Genomic DNA, 23,457 nt, shown 5'->3' with positions numbered 1-23,457 from the left:
CTGCTCAATTCTTCCGCGGGCACCTCTGGGCGAGGCTCCCAGGTCACGTGACTGAGGGACCGCCCAGATCTCAGAGCCGCTGGCTCCCCAGAGGGAGACCAGATGGACCTGTTAACGTGCTGGGAGGGCACCGCGGGGAAGTCGTGGAACCTCTCTCGTTCTAGTTTCCTCATCTTTAATATGGAGGATTCCATTTACTGTGGCCGGGGTGACTTTCAGCTCGGAAATGCTGGGATTTGATCATTCTGAGCATCTGAGAATGTTTTATTTAGCACGCAACCACCCCAGGATGTTTGATAAAATCTGATCATTTGGACAAGCCCCAGGAGAGGAACAGATCAGAGCCTGCCTTGGGTGTGGGAAGCCCACCTGGTGGGAGAGTGTGTGTATGTGGGTGGGTAGGGAGGGTAAGGACACTTTTAGAACTAGAAGGAATTGAAGATTATTCCCCTTCCTCCCTTCCTTCCTTCCTTCCCTTTCTCATTTCAGGTATGGAAACAGAGCCTCAGAGAAGGAAATTATCTGCCCAAGTTCACACAGCTAGTTAAAGGCAGAACTGGGATTAGCATCAGCTTTCCTGCTTTGCTGTGTTAAGCCCATGAATCGGCAGTGGTCGCCTTCAGCACTGTCCTCAGGAAGCTTCCCAGGCACCTCATGGCTCAGTGGGAGGAGGGTGGTGATTGATCAGCAGTGTCTGTCCCCACCACGAGGGGAGAGGCCACACTTAACCAGGCCTCGATACAGAATCACATTGCAGGTGCAAACCGCAGGCTCCTCTTCCCAGAGAACCAAGATGAAAGAAGGGTGGAAGACTGCATAACCCGTTCTACAGAAGACTCTTGAAAGTACCTAGTCCAAAATTAGGAGGTGGTAGTCAATGTATGCCTAGGGAACCGGCTCACACCTACAGTCAGAGTTACCCTGGGAACAAATCGTATCGCAAACTGAAAAGGGTGTGTGAAAGCCAGGATGTGAGAAATGGTGGCAATAAGTTCCTAGAAAAGCAGAACAAGATAGCAAGTTAGAGACACATTATACCATGGGCACCCAGAAGTTTTGGCGGATTTCTTTAATGTTGCTTTAACTATTTTATCACTGCTTAGACAGTCCACTTAATTGATAGATGTTCACAAGCACCCTTATGTGTAAAAGCCACATGAACATACAGATGGGTCAATCTCTCTGTGCCTAAATTTAATTCTAGTGAATAATGATGATGATGATGATGATGATGATGATGGTAACTATCTCATATAATCCTCATTACAGTCTTGTGAGATAAACACTACTATCATCACGGTTTTACAGATGGGAAACTGAGGTTGAAGTGTGCTGAGAGACTGGTCTAAGGTCACACAATTAATAAGTGGCAGAGCTGGGAGTTGAATAAACTCAGAATTCTTTCCCTTCCTGCTAGTTAAAAGCTGGACCCAGCCTGAGTCATGTTTGAGAATTTGTGGAAGTTACTAGACGTGAGGTATGGGCCTTTCTAGAACTAGCCCTGAAATCCCAACCCCTCTTAATAGGAAAACGACATCATGGTCTTCTTCTTGTTTTCATCTACTAGAATTAAAATCACAGAAGTTCTTAGTCTCTCTGTGAAAACTAAATGACCCACCACTTCGGAGGAAGTGTCTGGGGTTTGTGCACAGCAACTTCACATCTTCCCCGAAACACCCACACAGCCAGTCCAGGTTAAAGGATATCAGCACTACCACACACTCTTCTTTTTCCCAAATTAATCGAGAAGAAGGAATTTCTGACAAATGCCATCTGCTGATTTTTCAGAGAGACAAGTTTTGGTGGTGTGACCAGCAGGTGCCTCGGCTTTTTCTAGCATGCAGTACCAAAATAGTCACCATGGCAACCCTGGGAGGGCAGACTTCCAAAGAGATGCATTGTGAGCACAGAAACTCTAGAGCACTTTTAAGCAAGAAGGAAGGAGCCTCAGCGGGTGGGTTTCCAATGGTGGGAACAGGAGCTTTTCCCCACAGCCGGACCCCAGGCTGCTGTGTACCTGGGACAGCCAAGCTGTTCACCACCCTGGGACGTGGGCTTTCAGGAAGAGAGGGGAAATGAGAGTTTGTGGGGAGTGACAGGCAGAGTGGGCAACTGGCAGATTTTTCGCACGGACCAGAGTGGCTTGGAGGAGGGACAAATGGTGTGTGGCCCTGGGCTGGGAAGCAGGAGACTGGGGTTTTAATTCCTGCCGCATCACATGCTAACCTAGTGACCCCAGGCAACTGACCTCACCTCTCTGAGTCTCAGCTTCTCATTTGTGAAATGGGGCTGAACTCACTCTGCCTCAACACACAGGAAATTGAGGATATGATATCATGCTTGTGGAGCTCTCAGGAAAATGCTCAAGGGGCAGCATAGAGGGAAAAAAAAAACAACAACAAAGACTCAGGGGTCAGGAAGCCTGGGTTCCCAACGAGGCTATGCTCCTGTCTGATCCTGTGACCTTGGGCAAGTCATAGAACTTCCCAGACCTCAGTGTCCTAACCTTATGAGGACACTGCGAAGCATTGTCTGGCCGTACATTGTGCAAATTAAATGAGGTACAGCATGCATGAGCAGGGAAACAAGTCTGTGCCCTCTGCTCTGGGCTCCAGGGACTTCTGACTCCGAGGCTCCTCTGTGACCTGGGACTCCACACTCCCCTGTGGTGTTGGAAGCACACACCAAGACAGAATCAAAAACACGAGGGTTTTACCTGGGAAACACCTGAGAGCAAATGGGGATGGACTTGGGAGAGGCTGAGAGAGCCGTCGCACTGCATGCAAGTCTGACCCAAATGCAAGAGGGAGGAAGAAAGGATGGGCAGAAGTGTCCTGGACTTCTGTGAGCTCCGGGAAGATTCAGCAAGGCCAAGCCAAAGTCACCTGTCAGAGAAGCCCTTGTCTCTTGTGACCCACCCTGCCATACTCAAGTCTCCAATTGGCTGGGAGCAGTCCCTAGGAAGTGTGGCTCGGCACAAATAGGAGTGCGCAGCATCTGGAGCCCAATACCGCATACCCACAGTCTCCTCACCCAGAATATTATAGGCACTCAGGTTCAGTGATGTGTCAGGACCCCTATTTTACTCTTGGAGAAACGGTATTTCCCACCTCTCGATTAGATCATAGAGCAAAGCTGCACACGCCCCATGTCTCTATGTGTACTTGAATGCACACACGTGTAGGTACGCGTCCTTCTGTGTCAGTGCGCATGCATATGAATGGCTGCATTTGCATATGTGGATAAGCATTTATACTTATGTGTATGTGTGTGTGAATTTATACAGTGATACAGTTAGCAGTATGCTAAGCGTTTTACACACAGTGTCTCTTATCTTTACAACTATCTTTGAGGTGGATAAGTAGATAGGTGTCCAGGTATCATCTTCTTTTCAGCTTAGATGTTTTCTCCAACACCCCACTTGAATAAGACAAGGCAGAGCCATGGATTAAGCCAGGAACGTTTCTCTTCAAAATCTGAGCTCTTGTCCTCTTCACTACACCCCCACCCCTACCTACTCATATGACCATTTGTTGCATGAAGCCAAATGTGTGTGCATGTATAAGGAAAATTAAGACAGAGCTATATACATGGAGAAGTATAGATTGATTAGAGATCGATGGCTGACATAGGGACATAGTTCCAAAAGCACTGCCCGCCCCCATATGATTCTATTACTGGATCCTAGCTGTAAGAATTTCTATATAATAGGCCACGGCACAAATTTTGGAGCATTTAAGATATTCAAGGCTCTGATTCTTCTGGTATAATCCTACAGGAGACCTCTTTTCTTGTCCTTCCCCCAAACCCTTGCTATCTGTGGCAAGTTTTTTAGCCTGCCTTGCAGAGTTTGTTTTGTCCTGATTGGGAGGTGTTTACAAAACAAGGAAATCTAATGCTTCACTTTTCTGAATCATTCTTTGCTTATTTCCTGGCAGTATGGAATACTTGCCTATAGAAATCTATTTATAATCAGTCTCAAGGACCATCTCCTGAGCACAGGTACTGTGCTTGAGATGGTCATAAATGATCATGTTTGACTTTGGTTCTTGTCAAATTGATCCCCGTCTTACAGGTGAAGAACCGAGGCTCTGAGATGTCGGGAGGTTTGGACAAATTAACTCCGTTAGCAAGGGGGTAGAAGAGAGACAGGACCTGGGCTCTTTCCGTTGTAGTAATACTCTCTAGGCAGAAGATCTGATCTGCCCAAATACCTGGTGTTGCAGGCTGTTTGTTAGTTCTGCTGTATCCTGGGAGCCTGCAGGCCCCGCCAAGCCCAAGGGACTGCTTGGGGCCAGGGCAGGTAGACTTACCTGGAGAAGCACCAGCCTGCTTAGCAGCATATCCACTTTCTTCCCATTTCCTTTCCCAGCCTCCTTCCTCGGTTCACAATGAGAGCCCAACTTCTGCCAGTCCTGACTGCCATTCATTTTAAAAAAGAATTTTGAGGAAGAAAACCACTGTATGCCCAAAAGGGTCCTGGTAACCACAAGTGTCTGGAGATTTTGAGCTGTTAACACAGAGAGGTGGCAAAGTACTTTCAAGGACATCCTTAGGGGCCCAAACGGCAGTTGGAGCCAACCTAGCAGGCTTCTGGGTAGATTTCCAAACATGGCTGTAAGTGGGCAAGGGCTATAACGAAAGCCCCAATGTTTGGGGAGCACTCAGTCTGTCAGTGACAAAGTTGTCTTCGTCTGCTTGGGTTGCTAAACCAACACCATAGATTGGATGGCGTAAACCACAGACACCGAACTTTCTATTGTCAGGTAGGTCTATTCTGATCCGGAAGTCCAAGATCAAGTGTGCTGGCGGAATTGGGTTCTGATGAGAACCTGCTTCCAGTTTTGTTGTCTTCTTGCTGTGTCCTCACACAGTGGGGAGAGAGCACAGAGAGGGAGCTCTCTCCCGCCTCTTCTCAGAAGGGCCCCGATCCCATCCTATGGGCTCTACCCTCATGATCTCATTACCTCCCAAAGGCCCCAAATAACACATCAGGGATTAGGGTTTCAGCATATGAATTCGGTGTGGTGGGGGGACGCAAACATTCTTTGCATAGCAGAAGTAGACAGCCCTGCAGTTTCATGCAATGAAACCAGGCCCTGTACTAGGCACTGGGGATATGGCCTGAACAAGGCCGTCCGGACCCTGCCCTAAGAGAGTCATAGTTCAGTGGGGAGAGGCCAGTGGTGAAACAGGCAACTCCAATACACACAGTGATATAAGCATTTGGAGAGAGGGACATAAGGTCTCTGTTGGAGCACATGGGAGGGCATCTCACCTAGAGAGACCTGATATTGGGCCTCCGGATTCGTTTTCCACTTAAATATATAAAAGTGACTTAGGACTTGGAGTGGGATGAAAAAGGAGGTGGTGGTTGTGGGAAGAGAGATCCTGGAAGGCTTCTCAGAAGAGATAGATGGTCTGCTAAAGCTGGGACTCGAAGGGTGGGTAGGATTTTGATGGGCACAGATTTGGAAATGCATGTCAGCCTGAGGAACCAGCCTGGTGCCTGACAGAGGCATGAATGGGGGAGAAGCCCAGTGGACAAGAGCTCATCTCCAGGGCCTATGGGGTGAATGCGTAGTATAGGGTAGCAAGGGACATAGCTGGAAAAGCAGATGGGAGACAAGTCAGAGCCTTACAAGATTTTGACTTTGTCCTATAGGTCACAAGGAGCCATTGTGGGCATTTTGAGTGGGGCAGTGACACCAGTGGGCCTGCATTTGGGGATGGTTTCCAGGGCAGTTTGGATGATGCTAGGGGGAAGCTGGCAGGATGGGACCAGTCTCTAGTAGTGATGTAGGTGAGCAATCAGGGCATCCATCCTGGGGCAAGAGCTAAATCAGTGGGGTAGTCACCCAGGCCTTGCAGAACCATAGGGGGCACACTCAGGCAGCAAGCCCCAAACATGTCTGAGAAGAAGTTGACCATCCCCCCTGGGAGAGCCTGGTCCACCTTAGGTCCAAGGAGCAAGTTCAAGGTTCGGGATGAAAAGCTCCCAGAGTGCTAGAGCAGGGCAAAGGGAGGGCCCCGATGGAGCAAGGGGCCAGAGTAGGGATGAAGCAAGGGGTACGAGGGCTATTGCTGGAAATGGGCCTCAGACTTCTGACTGAACATTGGTGTGTTTATATATGCACGTTGGGTTGTGTGTGTGTGTGTGTTGGGCTGTCTGTGTGTACCTATAATACGTACATGGGCATGTGCTGAACAGGGAGGGGACATGACCTGGGTTAAAGGGTGACAACCCAGGAAGACAACGAGGGGCCCTGTGGGGTAGAATGGGAGACACGCTCTAGGTCTTAGCACCCATGAGGGCAGTCACCCCTTGACCGCCTGTGTCAAGAGAATGGAGAGCAATGAGCTTCCCACAGAACAGCTCTAGTCCCCTTGGTCGTGTTTCAGACCAGGGAAGCAGCCCCCTCCACCACACCCAGCTGTCCAGCTCAGCCACCCAGCCACCATGCCCCACACACCTACTAAGTGATGCCCGAGACATGGAGATAAAAACCCAAAGCCTTTTTCTGAAAGACTGGAATCAAAGTCCTTTCTGGCACTTTCCACAGGTTTCTAGGGGTTTTGTCCCCTGCACTCGGGTCTGCGGAAACTGGTCTGTCTACAATCTGGTCGTCCCAGGGGGCTCCTTTGCAAACTTCCCGCAGTGTCCAGGAGCAGGCAGCCTGCTGGATGGTGAACGCACTCCCTGGTGAAACTCCAGATGAGAGCGAGTGCCATTTCCAAGACAATCTCCCCAGATCCTTTTCATCGCTGTGATTCCTTCCTTCCTTCCCTCCCCTGCTTGGCCCGAGTTTTCTGCCCAGTGGAGTTCTGTGAGAACATTCCGGAGCACTCGGGCCGTCCTGCCCCCGACAGGGAGATGCCGGCTGGCTGACCCCTCGCCGCGGTGGGTACTGTACCCACAGCCCAGGGGATGTCTCCCTGCCCTCCCTCCTCTCCTGCTGCTGACGCACACGTCCTATAATAAGCCTCTGTTACTTGGAGCTGGGGCGGCTCCATAGTAAGCCGAAACTGCTACTATATTTACACCCTTTCCACATTTAGACAAAGGCTATTTTTAACAGAAGGTCTATTTGTGGGGGTTGCCCGCGTCACACTCTGTTCACATGCATCTCACCATCCTGAGTCTATTATTTTGATTTCACACTTGTACCAGGTTTCTTTCCTTGCCTCCTTCCCTCCATCATTTTGCTTTCGTTTCTTCTTTCTTTCTTCTTCCTTTCTCCAATTTCCTTCCTTTCTTTCTGCCAGAGGAAATCAGAACAAGAGGTCTCTGGCAGCTGTGTTTCCAGAGTGTCTCTGGGGACACTCAGGGCCCCATCCTCACGGAACAGAGTGGGCAGTGGGGCCAAGTACTAGGCCTGTGGATTTTTTTTTTGGTGCCTGCTGGTGGGGTGCAAGCACGGACCCCAATCCTCGGGGTTTCATCATGGCTTCCAATTTATCTGGGCAGGACGCTGAGATACATTCCTTCTCTGTGGCATTCCAGTTCCGTGTGTGTGTGTGTGTTTTGGGGGAGGGAGCTAGCAGGGTCAGAAGAAAATAAGCCAATAGTTTGATCATTCATGCAGAACCTTGTTTCGGCTTACAAGTTAATTTTATCAGATTTTTCTAAGAAGACAGAATTTTTGCTTATTTTAATGAAAAAGGATTTCGTACTTTCTAGATGCATGATCCACTTGTGGGAAGGGGGGGGTGGGAATCAATGGAATTAACACATACTAAGGGCCTGCTGCAGGCCTGCCTGGACCCTGACAATGGTGCTAGGGGCTGGTTCTGCCTGCACCCAGGTTACAGGTGAGGATACTGAGGCTCAGAGAGATCTGGCAACTGCTCTGAATTCAATTAGCTGGGAAGTGGCTGAGCTGGGACTTGAATCTACATGTCTGGCCAGAAACTGCATGCTGGCCCTGAATCTCGCACCTACTGCTTCTTTCTCACCTCTTCAAAAAATAAACAGTCTTCATTAAAGCTGTTCTTATTACTTTCTGTCTCTGGTTCTGCTCCCCTGCTCACTCTCTATCCCAGCTAGAAGAGACCTTTCCCACCTCAGAACCCTCCTTCTTCAGATCTTGAGTCACCTGAAATACAAACATATTGGAATCTAAAAGGACCCCAGCTCATGGACCCCTGGAAAGCCTTTGTAGATTCTCAAGGGTCCCAGAGAAACCCCATGTGTCAAATCTTATTTTATTCCTCCAACAATCAATTTGGATTATGGCTTCAGAGTGAAATATTTTTTATTGTATTTCTAAGAGCAAAGACCATTGAGATTTGAATTCACATCAGACTGTAGCGGAACAGAATACAGAGCCATTTGTAGGAGACTTGCCCTCCCTAGCCCAGCTTCCATGGTGTCAGAAAACTCACGGAAACCAAATGCTCCCTGGGTCCCCCTCATCAAGACTTTAAAATTGCTGACTCTGGCTCAGGCATTTCCTGGAGACTCTGATAAGAGATTATTATCTACTTGATGTCCTGCACTCAGGAGACCCAAGCCCAGAAGCCTAGCAGCTGTAACATTAGGGCAAGTCACATTGCTTATATTTAATTCAATTTCTTCTGCCTCAAAATGGAGATACTAACACCACCTTACCTACTCGCCCTCTTCACAATTTGCAGAGAAGTTTAAATACGAGGCTTTATGTGAGTGCACTGCTTCGAAAGCCGGCCGAGCTACAAGACCATTCGTTGCTAATGCTGATGTTTTTAACATTAGTAGAGATGTGAAAGAGGGCTCAGCAAAGCCAAGTGACATGTTCAAGGTCACACGGCAAGTAAGTGGTTGAAATAAGTCCTGTTTCTCTCTGCAAAGGGCTGAAAAGAAATTGCAGGCCCGGTGGAAGGCTCAGGTGCCGAGCTCTACCGGTGTGGGGCCAAGTTCAGCCCAGAAATGGGGACACTGATCTGGGATGGGTCCCATCGCTCTCCCGGACTGACCCTCCCTGTGGACCTCTGTCCCAGCAACTTCTCAGGCTTCTCAGCAGTGTGAGTGTCCTGCCTCAGCCAGTGCCGAAATCCCAGAACCGGGACAGAGCCAGTGTCACGGGGCTTCTGGTTTCAGGATATACTGGAAAGGCGAGAAGGAAGCTTGTCTTCCCTTGGATCGGGGCCAGGCTGGGTGCAGGGCCTCCCCACCAGGAGCTGGGACGTTCTCCAGGTGCCCGGGCATCCCCAGGTCAGTAGGGCCGCCAGCACTTTTCCAAAGCATTAGCTTGGGTCAGAACATAAATCATCCAGCCCTTTGCACCAACCAGATGTCTTGTCAGCTCGGACAAAACCTGCCCCGGAATCTGCAACCTGACCCAACTTAAGGACGGGTTTGCAGAAAAGGAATTAAAATCCCTATAGCAGCTTCTTGGCAGACTTGAGGTTAAGACCTCTTTACATGGCCGTGCCTCTTCACCTTGCCTCCATGACTCTGACCTTCAAGCCTTTGGCCACAGCCTTCCCACCACTACCCCCTGGCCTGCCTACCCTGGACCCTCGCCAAATTCCCACCCTTTTTCAAGGTCTGGGGCAGATATTATTCCTTCCGTGGAAGCTCTTCTGGTCTTCCCTCCCACTTAGGAGAAACAAGAGCCCCTTTTCTGGGCTCTCAGCCTCTCCTGTGAACATGGCAGCACATCTTAGGCCGGTCAGTGCCAGAAGTGTCTGTATGCCCTGCCTAGAACACAGGAGATGCTCAGTTGATCAACGGGCCTGAAGTCAGTCTTCATTCTCACCCCTTCTTCTGAAGCGGGGAGCAGAGCCTCTCGGCCAGAGAACCCTAGTTAATGTAATAGAACCTGTGGTACCCAAGCTGGTCCTCTTGGGGGACCTATGCCCCCCACCCCCTGTTTGCCTATTAATGACTCACAGCTGCCCCCTTTCCCGGAAGAATTGCCCTCAGGCAAACATCTTCTTCTCCAGGAGGTTACAGCTTTCTCCTCCACCAACTCCCAACCAAGCCCAGCAGGGCATTGGCTACGGTGAGACCACGGGGATGCAAAAGGGTAGGTCCCTCCCTTCAAAGGGACAACTCTGCAATGCTTTAGGCTCCGGAGTCAGTCCTGCTTTCACTCCCTCCCCAAGGATCAGGCCAAGGCCAGGCTTTACCTGAAACCACAACTTAGGGTGCCCACCCATCCCAGTTGGGTGGCCAGATTTAGGAAATAAAAATCCAGGATATCCAGGTAAAATCACTTTTCAGATAAACAAAGCACATATTTTAGTATAAGTATCCAGGCCATATTTAGAACATACTTGTAGTAAAAAAAAAAAAAGAAAATTACTTGTTGTTTATCTGAAATTCAAATGTAACTGGATGTCTTCTATTTTACGTGGTAGCCCGACCCTCAACCACATCTGTGTTCGTCCCCTTCCTTCTCCTCCTCCTGCTTCCCCGCCTCCCTCCCTTGCTGGTTTTTCCTGAAGGGCACTCCCTCAATAAACTGCAGGGACCTTATCTCAGGCTCTGCTTCTAGGGAACCTGAACTGACACCGTCATTACCTCTTTCTGCCATCCTCGGTGGCCAGGGAAGGCCCCCCACTTTCCCTGGAGAACACCTCTCTTTGGCCCAGTCTCTTGGCATTGGATGGGCAGGCTGTTCCAAGGAGGCTCTCTCTGGCTGGCCCTGCGGGAAGCCACGGACCTTAACTACATTCCTACAGGACTGGCTTCTTGGAAACGTCAGAGGAAGCCAGAGGTGCCCCGAAATCTTTGTGACCATGGCCTCCTTTAGGGAGACTGTTTTCACCCACCCACGGGGGAGCCAGTGTTGCTGGTTTCAAAGGCCACAGTCAGGAACATGAAGGCTCTTAGATCGAACGGCCTCTGCTGAGACTTGATGAGATCTGGAGTTTTCATGAGCCTGACATCTGTGTTTAGTTTATAAAGTACTTAACCTCATACCTGGCACAAGGTAGTACTTACTAAGTAGTTGCTATTAGTATTTCATAAGCAATAGCAATAAATAACTTCTGAGTCCCCAGATAACATAGGATTGATAAGAAGATGTCCTGTGGAGCACCCAGCTAAACAGATTTCGGTCAGAGCCACCCAAAGATGGAGTGGGTTGTCTCAGAAGGTAGTGAGCTCCCTGTCATCAAAAGGAAGAAAGAGGGAAGGAAGGCACTTACTACCTGCCTGGGACAGATAAGTTCCACCCATCACCTCCTTAAACCAAACACTGGGGTGTTGTGGCGGAGGCTGGATGACAGCGTGGGAGTTCATGCCAACCTCTGGACTCCATGAAGGTCCCTCTTAAACTTGAATTCCAAGATCTTGTGGAAACCACTGATACCCCACATTTATGATAAGCCCAGTGGCCTCTCTGGTGTCCAGGAATTTGGCCAATCATTCCAGGACAATGTCCCAAGCGCCACCCCGTACTTTTCAGAACAGTGCATGCTCCTGGACCAGTTAGGAACCTACCGCTCCCCGCCCCCCACCCAAGAGAGAGAGCGAGAAAGAGGACTGACCCATGGACACTCAAACCCCTGTCCCTTAAGTCCTCCAAACAGAGGAGACAGCCTCAGACCCTCCTTCTTTTTGCCTGTCACCACACTGTGTGCTGGTCCCTCTTCTCGAAGGGTCCAGCTCATCCATAGCTTGTTTGACTGAAGGGACTGGCTTTCTGTCCATCTCCCACAATTGCCACAGGGACACCCAGGAACCCTCAGTTCACATTAAACCCCACTGTGGATTCTTTGTCTACAAGCACAAATCACAGGGCTGGAAGAGACTATAGCGCCCCTAGTCCAAACCTTAGCAGACCCATGAGTAGAGGACCCTCAAGAACACCCCTGCCAAGTGCTTCTGCTTAACACCTTCCAGGCGGAGAGCTTGCTCCCAGTGGGCATCACCCGTCCCCCATCAGAACTGCTCGGCCACTCGAAGGGGCTTCTCCTAGCCCCGTGGGATCTGCCTCCTAGGCTGCTTCTCTCGGCCTAGCACTCCCAGAGACAGCACAGGATGTCCAGTCCTATTGGAAGCAGGTGTGCAAAGAGGAGTAGGGAGGCAATGGGAAGAAGTGGCAGAAGACAAAGTCAGAGGGGGTGAGAAACATCAGAGAGGGAGCCAGCAGGGCCGTGCTCATTCTAAGAGGGACCTGTATCCTGTAGGCTCAAAATCTTTCTGTCATGCTTTTCAAAAGTTTGTTGCTAAGGAGGACCTCCTCAGCCCTCTGGAAAACTTGTGATCCCAAAGAACGCTCTCTGAGGACTGCAGAAAACTGGGGTAGTGTGTGACCTATCGTGGTAACCAGAAAAGGGTGGTCAGGAAGAGAGGCGACAAAACTGTGCCACGGGGAGGACAGCTGACAGAACCGGGTCTATTTCGCCAGAAGAATAGATTTGGGTGAAAATCTAAAGTCTTTCCTGGGGAAGAATCCCTGGACCAACTCCAAATGGAACAAAGAATTGGACTTAGAACAAAAGGATAAGCCATCAGAGTGACCAAAAGCTTTCTATTAGAAAGAGGTAGCTAACATATGCTGTGGTCGTGAGAGGTCCCTGTCATGGAAGGTGTCCAAGCGGGGTAGGACGGATCGTCAACATGGTTCCCTCCTGGGTGGAGGTTGGACTCGATGGCTTTTTATATCTGAGAGTCCAGGACTTTTCTTTTAGTACGCAACCATCACCCCCGCCTCCAACACACACACACACGCACGCACGCACGCACACACACACACTGAAGCCTGGCCACTTAGAGCCAGAGGCTCTTTAATTTTCAAGGCGCACCAACGTAGGGTGTGCGTCTCTTGCTTTGCTGAGCTTTGGTCACTCAGAGATTTTCCTATCGCTGACTTGGTTGTCAGCAAGGAATAAAAACCTTTCCTCTCTCCTTGGGAGAAGCGGAGCAGATTGCCTGGATCTGCTGCTTATTGCCCTGGCTCTGGTCTCAGCACCAAACGCGTTCCTTCTGCGCAGTCTGTTCCCGTTTTGACAATGCAGAGGGGAGAGCTGGAGAAAGTCCCGTAGCCCAGGGTGCTGGGAGCCGCGGGGCGGGGCTTCGCTCTGGGACAGGAGGGATCCAATCTGCATTTAAGAAAGATGAAGTGGAGTCCCCTGCTTTGGAGGGAAGCAAGGAGAAAAGTTTGGCTGGGGTTGGCTATCTATCCTCAGCATCTTTCAAAGAGAAAGTGCTACCTCCTAAAGCCTTGCCAGTGTTTTCTCTAGGGCAGAGTCACGGGAGGAAACTCCCCCAAACCTCTCTAGCATCCCGGAGATTAAAATAATAATAAGTTGGTTCTTCTCCGCATAAGAGATGAGATAGATTGTCTTGTGCTGCTTAAGGGTGCACCACTAGACTCTGCTTTATTAAGATCCAGAAACTGTTCTCATTTGGACTGGAGCATTCTATAGCCTGTGACCAGCGAATAGCAATTCATGAAATGGTATTTGCTGAGTCCCACCTTGTGCCAGGCCGTGTACCAGGCACTGGGGAGCAAAGAGGAACGAGATCCGGGATTTGCCCTCAAGTAGTTTAAAGTCCAATGGGAGAGACAATCGCAAGCAAAAAAAAAAAAAAATGAACATCCATGCAGCCAGGGCTCCAGAAGGATGCTGTGAGCCCACGAGCTGCCCGGCAGCCTCAGGGACGGTGTCCTCAAAGAAGGGATGTTTAAGATGAGTTCTCAAAGATGAGCTGGATTTTACGAAGCTCCAAAGGCAGGAGTGGGAAGGGCTGGTGGAGGGAGGGATCTGTGTATGTGAAGGTGTGGGAAGGATGTGGAAAAGCTTTATTTAAGGAGCCGCGTGTACTTCGGTGTGACCAGAGCCGCATATGTTGTATGCGGAGACGTGCAAAGGAGTGATTTCAACCAGGGGTGACTTTGTCCCCCAGGGATGTTTGGCTGTCACGGAGGAAGAGGGGTGGTGTTACTGGCATCTAGTGGGTGAAGGCCAGAGATACTCCTAAACATCCTCCAATGCTCAGGGCAGCTCCCACAACAGAGAATGATGGAGTGCCGAGATTGGGAAACCCTGAGCGAGAGAGAGGCGGTGGCCACATCAGGAAGCATGGGGCTCCTTTAGGGGAACTGCGTTTTCCGGTTTTCCGAGGGTCACATGGAGAGGGCGTTCAGCGGGGAGAAACCAGGGGAGCGTCGATCCTGCCATTTAAGGTCCCCCTTATCTGTCCCAACCACTCTCCCCAGCTTTATTTTCTGTACCCATCTGACAAGCCTGCATCCAGTGTCTTCCTCCAAGTTGCTGATTTAAATGCAAAAACTTCTGGGGCAAATAATGCCTTAGATTCATATACAATCATTCCATTTATGGGGAATTTGCGCCCCTCATCTCATTTTACTCATTCTACAAATGAGGAAAATGAAGCTCAGAGATGTTCTGCAATCTAGGAATTGTTTAACCGCCACACGCTCAGTTCTGTCTCTTCTCCCAGCTGTCCCCATGTGCACCGAGAACCCACCCCTCTGGCCACCAAGCGTGGCAGGCTGTCCTCCATCCTGGCCCAAGGGCCTCCTTTCCAGCTTCCTGGATTCAGCGCTGGGTGGGGGGCCAAGAACAGGCTCCCTGCTTCCCTCCAACCATAGCCCTGCCACAGGGGGCTCACACCTCTGGCCACAGGGAACTCACGCTCCCCGTGGTGACCTGGCCACCTTGGTAAGAGGACCTCTCCTGGCTGGTACAGCAGGGACAGCTGCTCGGCTCACATCCTCTGGCCAGGAGGCATTACTGACCCTGTGATTTGGCCCTCCCTCTGAACTGGCAGATGGGGACACATATCTTGTCATGACCCACACCCCCTCAGCCGAGCAAGCCTGACCACTGAATCACCCAGCCTAGGACAGCACCAGTCAGCTGAGGAGAACCCCCAAATACTGCTGATGTGAAATGTCGCCGTTCTCTGGGACAACATGACAAACCGGGCCAGGTCAGGCCCTGTGCACACTCTCAGTCATCAACACTGTTGATTCTAACAGCTTGTTCAAGGCCTGCTCGTCGGGGGTTTATAAGTTTACAACATGACAATCTTCTACCCCAATAGTTCATGAGCTTATGGAAAATTGACTTCCTACATTCCCTCTGCCACCCGCATGGCCCAGCAGCTCTCTTGCTGACCATGGGGCCATCCCCCTGCAGTAGTGTTTCATGTTGCTCCTTCTCCTGGAGTGGCCCACCACCGCGTCAAGGCCCCAGCCGTGGAGAGTTCCTGACCCCTGGCTGCAGAGCAGAGCGGACAGCACGACCCAGGAGCCAAGGAGGAAGGAGGTGGCCAGCACGGGCAGCTGAGCCAGGACGGCGGCTAGGCCCGGAGTGGCGACTGCAGGGAAGGGCAAAGGGAGCTGAGCTTGTGTTGGAAAGAATGTCAAAGCGGGGGGGGGACGGTTTCAAGCCCCCCGATGGGGCAGGAGATGGGTCCTTTCTAATGTTGAGGCCTTGGAATCATAAAAGGAGCTACGCTGGCTGGGAGCTCACTGTGATTCTGACCTAGAGAGCAAACATCTCTTTCTTGGGGTGCAGGACCACGGCACCCATTTCTTCGGGAGCCGAGTGATTGGATTTTCCAGGGGCGGGCCCTTCAGGGACACCTGGGGCCCCCTGCCCTCACCCCAAGTCACTGCTGCGCATGATTCCCAACTGCAGTAGTAGCACAGGGCGCTGGCCCCGGCAGGCGCTCTGCCCCGAGCCCTGGGACGCTGTGACAGTGAGGCCGCTGCCCTGTCGAGTGGCCGCTCTCATGGGCTTTCTACAACACCTCCCGGTCTGCGGCTCACAGGACGCCGGCCCAGCCCTCGTGAGTGCCAGGCAGACAAGCCTGTGCAACCGGCTCCCTCCGCCCGCCCCCATAGCCACCCGTTGGCTCAGGCTCATCGAATCCCACCAGGATAATTCCTCCAGCCACCTGCCTGCTCTCCCTTCTGCACACGGACCGCCAGATGGGGACCAAAACACACAGGAGACCACCCCATAACCCAAGCCTCTTTGCTCACGCGTGCACTCCCTGGTGCAACGACTTCACTGCCCCCAGCGTACATTTCAGGTGCCAGCCCTGAGCGCCTTTGCGGGCCAGCCCCTGGGGTGGATGCTGCCCGCTGGGTGAGCCAAGCCGGACACAGAGCGTAAATACTGGGTGAACCCATTTCTGGGGGACTCAGGAAGAGGCAAATCTAATCTGAAAGGTTGGAAGTCGGAATACCGGCTACATCTCAGAAGCAGAGTGTTATTATTGACCGAGAAAGGGCAGGCGTGAGTTTTCTGGAATCTGGAGACATTCCCTATCTCGATCTGAGTGATGGTTTCATGGGTGCAACAATATGTAGAAATATATTGAGCTTAAGATTTGTGCCTTTTACTATATATGTTTTGCCTCAAAAAATTTTTTTTAAATTTATCTAAACTATGACTCTGGTGTTACTTTTTATGGTTAGATGCATACCCGGGACTCAAGAATAGATGAGAAAGATGGGCACCTGGGTGGCTCAGTTGGTTAAGCGACTGCCTTCGGCTCAGGTCATGATCCTGGAGTCCCGGGATCGAGTCCCGCATCGGGCTCCCTGCTCAGCAGGGAGTCTGCTTCTCCCTCTGACCCTCCTCCCTCTCATGCTCTCTGTCTCTCATTCTCTCTCTCTCAAATAAATAAATAAAATCTTTAAAAAAAAAAAAAAAAAGAATAGATGAGAAAGCTATATACCAACACTGTCACAGAGGCTGTCTCTGACTGGTGAGGTGATGGGGAATTTTTAATCTCCTCCTTTATACGTTTCTGGGTTTCCCAAATATTCTGCACTGAACATGCCTGGCTTATGTAATCAGATTAAATATACTAAATGTTATTTTGAAAATAATAACCCTAGAGGTGAAACATGCAGCAAGCACGGGAGAGGTGGATCTTTTCCCGGAGGGGACAGAGTCTGCTCACAAGATTTTGTCCTCTCTGATGGTAAGGACATGGGCTTAGGAGTCCTGATCCAGGCCGTGGGGTTTCAGTGCTACTAAATAAAGCTCCTGGCACACTGAGGGCCAGGAGGTGGGGCTACCAGAGGAACCCTGGGGCTTTCCTCTCATTCCTGGGGGTGTGGGGGCCTCCAGGGCATTCTCGCCCTGTTTCTAGAACTTGCCTGACTCTGGTCTCCGGCTGCCAGGGGATCCTGTACCCCAGCAGCACCAAGGCCTCTTCCTCGGAGGCACGGTGACTTTAGGAGCCTTCGCCTTGTCCTGTCAACAAGAAGGACCTGCCAGCAGTGTACCTTTCGGGGCTGTGTGAGGTAGGGGAGCTGACGGCGGGGGGACAAAAACAAAATGAAAACCAGAGTAAGCCAGCCCTTGAAACCCTAAGGAAGGGAGAAGAGGGAGTGTAGAGGAATCCTCTGGTCTTGCTTTTCTCACTGGGAAGTGGGGGGCTGTAGTGAGATTAACACAGGAGCAAGCACATGGAAAGATCCAGAATTGGGGGCTGGTTTGTGTGGTGCTTTTGCTGCCATTGTGGGTGGCGCGGCTGGCTCCCTCACCTCCTACTCTAATCCTAGTGCCCCTCTCCGCTCCCTGCTCTGTGCAGGCTGCGGGATGCATTTTTTGTGGCCTTAACCTGATTTCTGCATTGGCAAAGCCGGGGGGTCATATGATGACTGTCTGCTTGTGATTCACAAATGTATTTTGTATTTCCAGCGTGGATCCTAAAATCACTTCCCCCTCCCTCCCACCTCCTCTCCTGCCCCGACACGCAGGCTCCCACCGAGAAGTCATGTGAACCCTTCTCAGATTGAGCCCAAGAATGAGCCAGTGGCCCAGCTCTGCCCTGTGACACGCATAGCCTCCAGCGGTCACATGGCCTCCAGCTGCCACCACCCGCCCTCTGTCCCCAGCCTGGTGCCCTCTCCCTGGCAGGCTTCCCTCGTCCCTCCAGGCTGGAAGTTTGGCAGACAGCGGGGCCCAGGCACGGAGGTTTCAGGGCCGACAGGCTTGGATGGCTCCGGTCCTTGCTGACCTCAAGGTGGGACCCCCTCCGGGAGTCTCCCCGACACCACGTGGCGTGCCCCACTGAGAAGTAGGCGTCCTGCTGGATGCAGCAGTGGACAGAGCTGTTGACAGCTGGCTCCTGCAGCCAGCCCCAGCCAGAGGCCCCGTGAACGGGGAGCTTGGGCCACCCGAAACAAGGTGCCGGAACAAGGCCGCGCAAGCAGCCAAGAGCACCATTCAGCTGCACACCTCGTGGAGAGGCTAGAAGCCAGGTGTTAGCAGCCAGGCCTCAGAAGGAGGGAAGAAGGCAAATACCGGCAGGACCATGTGTATACAGACTCGAAAAGAAACAAACAAATAAGAAAACAACTGTAGAGCGGTGGTTCTCAATAGAGAGCAATTTGCCACCCCGGGGCCAGAGAGGCTGTCTCTGAACATCCTACGAGGAGGCACCGAGAACAAAGCCTTTTCCAACCCCACCTGTCAAGAGTGCCTCAGATAAAAACCCTGCCATAGAGAGAAACCACCCCTCCCAGGGAGGATTTGAGCAGGGCCCCCAAAGGAAGCCTCTGCCCCACGGGAGCAAGTTGTGACTGTCACTCTCAGGCTTACAGTCCTTCAGCACCTGCCCAGTTCCCACAGATTTGGACCCAAACCTCTTGGCACACATGGCAAGCCTTCCTTCCCTGATCCGGCCCTGGTTCACCCTTTAACCTCACCTCCTGCTGGCTCTCGAGGACGTCCTGTGTCTGAAATGCTGTCTTGAGACTTCCATCTGAAAAGTACTCACCCATTCTTCTGGGTCCAGTGGAGCCATTTCCACATCTGAGACCCACCCCCCATTGCTACCCTGCACCCCCCCACCCCACTGTCCCTGGGGCGACACAGGACACCTTTACCATAAAGCACCACACAGGACAGGTGCTGGTACAGTAGGCCTGTGAGTCTGTTTCTCCCACCAGACTGTGAGTTCCCTTGATGGCAGGTCTGTCTCCCTGGGGCCTGGGGAGGCCTTGAACAATGGGACCCCCTCTCTCCTTGATCTTAGGTGGGTGGGCAGGTCCAGCCTATTGTCCCTCAATGGCAGTAGATACATGGGGAGCTGGAGAACATGCAGAAGCCAATTGGGCCATCAAAAGCAGCTGGGAAGCAGGGACATGAAATGAAGCCTAAGGGGCCAGCCGAACAAGGTCTGGGAACAAAGTCACGGAGGAGCAGTCGGCCTGAGAGACTGAAATGGAAATGGTCTGTGCCGATTCCAGAGGTCGGGGCTGTAAGCTCCCAGCACACCCCCCAGGATGGGCCAATGGCACCCAGGACTGGGATTGCTACCATCTGCTTGGCAGGGGCATGGTATATGGATGAGGAAGTTTGGTCATTCACAACTTGAAAGCAAGGTCACTTACTTTTCCTCAAATCAGTTTCGTGGAGAATGCGGGGCAACCAAAGACATTCCCATTTTATAGATGAGGACATTGAGCCTCAAGGAGGTAAAAGGTCTGTCACCAAATTGCCAAGTACTGCATCCCTACCCTCTCTTTGGGCCGCACCATTTTGAGTCAGCCAAGACAAGATCAATCAGCTCGTTCCTTCACCATTGGTTTGATTTCCATGGACAATCCCAAAAGCCAATTTAAAAGAGCATTTCTCCAAGCCACGTCTTGTGTGTTCAGTTCTCCATAGAATTTGTTTTTGTTCTTTGCAGCTTTGAGATATAATTGACCTACAATAAACGGCATGTATTTAAAACATAGGGTGTGATGAGAGTTGACACAGGTATTCTCCCATGAAACCATCACAACTGAGATCATGAACATATCACTGCCCCTAAAAGTTGTCTTGCACACACACAGGCAACCACAGACCTACTTTTGTTGTTATTACTACATTTTCTGGAACTTATATAAATGGGATCATACGGTATGTACTCATTTTTATCTGGTTTCTTGGTTTTTTTAAAGATTTTATGTATTTATTTGACAGACAGAGAGAGCACAAGCAGGGGGAGCGGCAAGCAGAGGGAGAAGCAAACTCCTGGCTGACCAGGGAGCCTGATGCAGGGCTCGATCCCAGGATCCATGACCTGAGCCAAAGGCAGGCGCTTTATCAGCTGAGCTACCCAGGAGCCCCCATCTGGCTTCTTTCATAGTTATTTTGAGATTTGTTCATGTTGTTGCATGTATCAAAAGTTCACTCCTTTTTATTACTGAGTGGTATTCTATTTTATGGATAGAGTGCCACAATTTGTTTATCCATTCACCTGCCGAGAGACATTAGGGTTGTTTTCAGTTTGGGACTATTACAAATAAAGTAGCCATGAGCATTCAAAGACAAGTCTCTGTGTGAGCATATGTCTTCATTTTTCTTGGGTAAATACCTAGGAGTGGATTGGCTTGGTCATATGGTCAATTTATGTTTCACTTTTTAAGAAGCTGTCAAACCGTTTTCCAAATTAGTTGTGCCACTCTACCTTCCCACCAGTGGCATATGGGAATCCTGTTCCTCCACATCCTCACCAACACTCAGTATGGTTCATCTTTTTAATTAAGCCATTCTAGTGGGGGTGTAGTGATTTGGCTTGTTATGGTTTTAATTTTCCTAATGACTAATGATGTTGAGCATCTGTTAATGTGCTTATCTGCCATCCACATACCTTCATTGGTGGAGCGTCTATTCAAAGAAAAAGCTTTGAAAGGGTATTGTATTTGTTTGTATTAGATGTAGTAAAAGCACATAATTGTGAACATAGCCTTTGGAACCTTTAAGTCCTGGTTTCCCATCCTGGCTTGGCCACTTACTGTGCAACTTAGGATAAAGTGACTTACCCTGAACTTCATTTTCCTCTTGTAAAAAAGGAGGGTAATAATAGAACCCAATGAGGTTTAAATGAGGATCAAATACCTAAAAACTAGCATATAGAACTTTAAAAATATTGTAAATAATTATTATTATAATAGCTTCTGTTGGTCTGATTTGAATTGTAACCACCAAGACCCCTGGCAAGACCCCTGACCTCAGAAACTAGTCTCTATAGGAGTTAAATGGTGCTTTGTGTACAGTACAGTGGACACACAATTTTTTTTCATCCCTAGGTATGTAAAGAATGGAATTTAGAACAAGTCTAGTGTTTCAGAACTGAAAGAGTCCTTAGAGCTATTTAAATCAATACCATGCCTTGGCTCAGGACCTCTGGAAAGCAGAGCCTGAGGCAAGGATCACAGTACTGAGACTTTACTTGGGAAGCACAAACACAGGGTGGTTAGGGTTAGGAAAAAACTAGGAAGTGACAGGAGGGAAGATGCATGGCTTATCCACCACGCAAGTACTCAACAAGGCACCAAAGAAACACAGTAGGTCTCTTGGCAGTCATGCTTTCTCAGCACACAGAATTTCCCTGGAAGTTTTGCAAAGAGAAGCCGCACTTGCCAGAAGCCCAAGGAAGAAGAAAGTAGGGGATATGTGCCTGCCAGTTTTCCTCCCATAGTCAAGGTCCACCCCATGGAGAACAAACTCCCCTTCCACTCCAGGGTGAGTCATCCAGCACTATGGTGGCCATTGGGAAAAAGCCCACATCCTGCCTTGTGGCATTTCATCTAAGCCCAGAAGTCAATGGTAAGGTGTCAGCCAAGGGAGAAAAAAAAAAAGAAGGTGCACAAGACTTATATCTTGACTTAGGCTGCATACCCTGAGAAGCCAACTCTGAGTCAAAGATTTGAGTGCTAGAGGTTCTGGGGGAATGGATTGCAGGCAGCACCCATGGGAGAGTGGAGAGAGGACCGGGAAAGGAAGGAAGCTGATACAGGGTATGGTGATGAGGAGGCAACTGGTGTGGGTATCTGGGGTGTAATCCTACTGGGGACATCTAGGAGACAATATGAAACACATTACAGGATTTTCCCACCTTCAAGGTCAGGAAGCAGGGGTAGCTACCCCCAACTTCCCACTGTCATTGGCTGTTAGCTGCTCCTGGGGACATTAACTTCTATTGCCCCTCCCCCAGAGAAAGGAGAGTCCGGGCTGCTGGCGGTCAGATGACTTTGTCCCAGAGTGCTGAATGCAGCCTGTTTCATCAGGGGTCAGCAAGCTATTTCTTAAAGGGCCAGAGAGTAACTATTTCAGATGTGTGGGCCATGTGGTTCCTGTTGCAACTAGTCAGCTTGACCACAGATAATACATGAACAGATGGGACTGACTTTGTCCCAGGACAACTATATTCACAAAAACAGGCAGCCAACCTGCAGACCATAGTTTGCAGACTTCTGTGCCAAGTGTATGATGTAACCCATTCTGCAGATAGAGAGACTAAGGCCCAGTAAAGAAAAGTAACTGGTCCTATAGCCAGCCAGAGGCACATCTCCTGACCTTCTGCCCTCTTTAACTTGCTACCTCTTTATTGGGGTTTTGGGGTGTTTTCAGGGGACGTGCCGCCAGAACACTCCGGGGGGGGAGCCCGTGGAACCCATAATTCTTAAATGGCAGGGCTTTGTTCCCTCCTGGTGACTGGAGAAGCCTCAGGACCTGCAGGCTACAGCCTGCAAGGATTGCTCCGCACAGCTTCTGGGAGTGTGGCTGAGCGCAGGGGCCCTGCCGGCCTCCCTGTGCCAGGCCCTGTCCCTGCAGCCCTGTGTCTGACGTTCCGGCAAGAGCGCCTCGCAGCAGTCACAAAGCGCAGAGCGAACAAGCAGTTCGAACTTTGGAGCCTGTAAATATCTAAAAATATCCAGGAATGTATGCACACATGTGGCCCTTCTGTGATCAAAACATCTGGGGAGAAGATTAATTCCTCCTGCTTTAATTTGCCTTGGACTCGGAGAAGATGAGGAAAGGGAAGGGAAGTTGAAAGTCATTGACTTTACTGGGGGGAAGGACGTCACAAGAGTTTTGTTTTTTACAAGGCAAAATAGGTTATGCGCATGCAGAATCCTCCCCAGGGGGAAATCCTGGACCTCGGTTTCCTTGGGATTCTGGGGATTGTTTCTCATAACGGGGGCGGAAAGTTCATTGGCTACAGGCTTGAATTCCTGATTTGATGCTTTTTTTGAAGAAGAAGAAGAAGATTAAAATGCCAAGTCCCTCAATCAAAACAGTAAGAGCTGTAATAATGTAGCAAATCATTAAATGTCAGATTTGAAGAAGACCTAGTGTGAGCCATACATTTGTCAGATGAGGGAACTGAGACTCAGGGAGAGAGTGAGCAGAGCACGAGCTTTCCTGATGTCCCTCGGAAGGTGGCAGAGGCAGGGCTGAAAGGTGTGTGTCTTGACTCCCACACCAGGGGGGCAGTGGGAACAAGAGTTGGAAGGAAGGGTCAAGCCTGGTTCTGCTACTTCTAAGCCATATGGCCTCATCTGTACACCGAAGATGGTAATGGTTGGTTGTGTCTATAAGAAAGCAGGATAGGACCTCTGGAGCTTCTGTTTGGTTGTTTGCTTATTTTAAGATTTTTTAAAAAGATTTATTTGACTTTTTTGAGAGAGAGAGAGCGAAGGGGCAGAGGGAGAGGGAGAGAGAATCCTCAAGCAGGCACCCCACTGAGCA

At 50.3% G+C, this 23,457-nt stretch overlaps 2 long non-coding RNA genes across 2 annotated transcripts in view; one reads left to right on the top strand and one right to left on the bottom strand.

The window, feature by feature from the left end:
- LOC123849835 (uncharacterized) overlaps positions 1-23,457 on the bottom strand; it is a 110,280-nt gene that overhangs the window by 13,139 nt on the left and 73,684 nt on the right. The gene's annotated exons all lie outside the window — the stretch shown is intronic.
- Positions 16,872-19,668, top strand: LOC123849834 (uncharacterized). Its single transcript, XR_006792157.3, has 2 exons — positions 16,872-17,228; positions 17,629-19,668. It is a non-coding gene; the product is annotated as an uncharacterized LOC123849834 (long non-coding RNA).

This window comes from Mirounga angustirostris, unplaced genomic scaffold (genome assembly GCF_029215605.1).
Source record: "Mirounga angustirostris isolate CCGP_5_RB_7025 unplaced genomic scaffold, mMirAng1.0.hap1 SCAF_15, whole genome shotgun sequence".
In the NCBI taxonomy this organism is placed as follows: domain Eukaryota; kingdom Metazoa; phylum Chordata; class Mammalia; order Carnivora; family Phocidae; genus Mirounga; species Mirounga angustirostris.
This window is presented reverse-complemented; position numbering and strand designations above follow the sequence as displayed.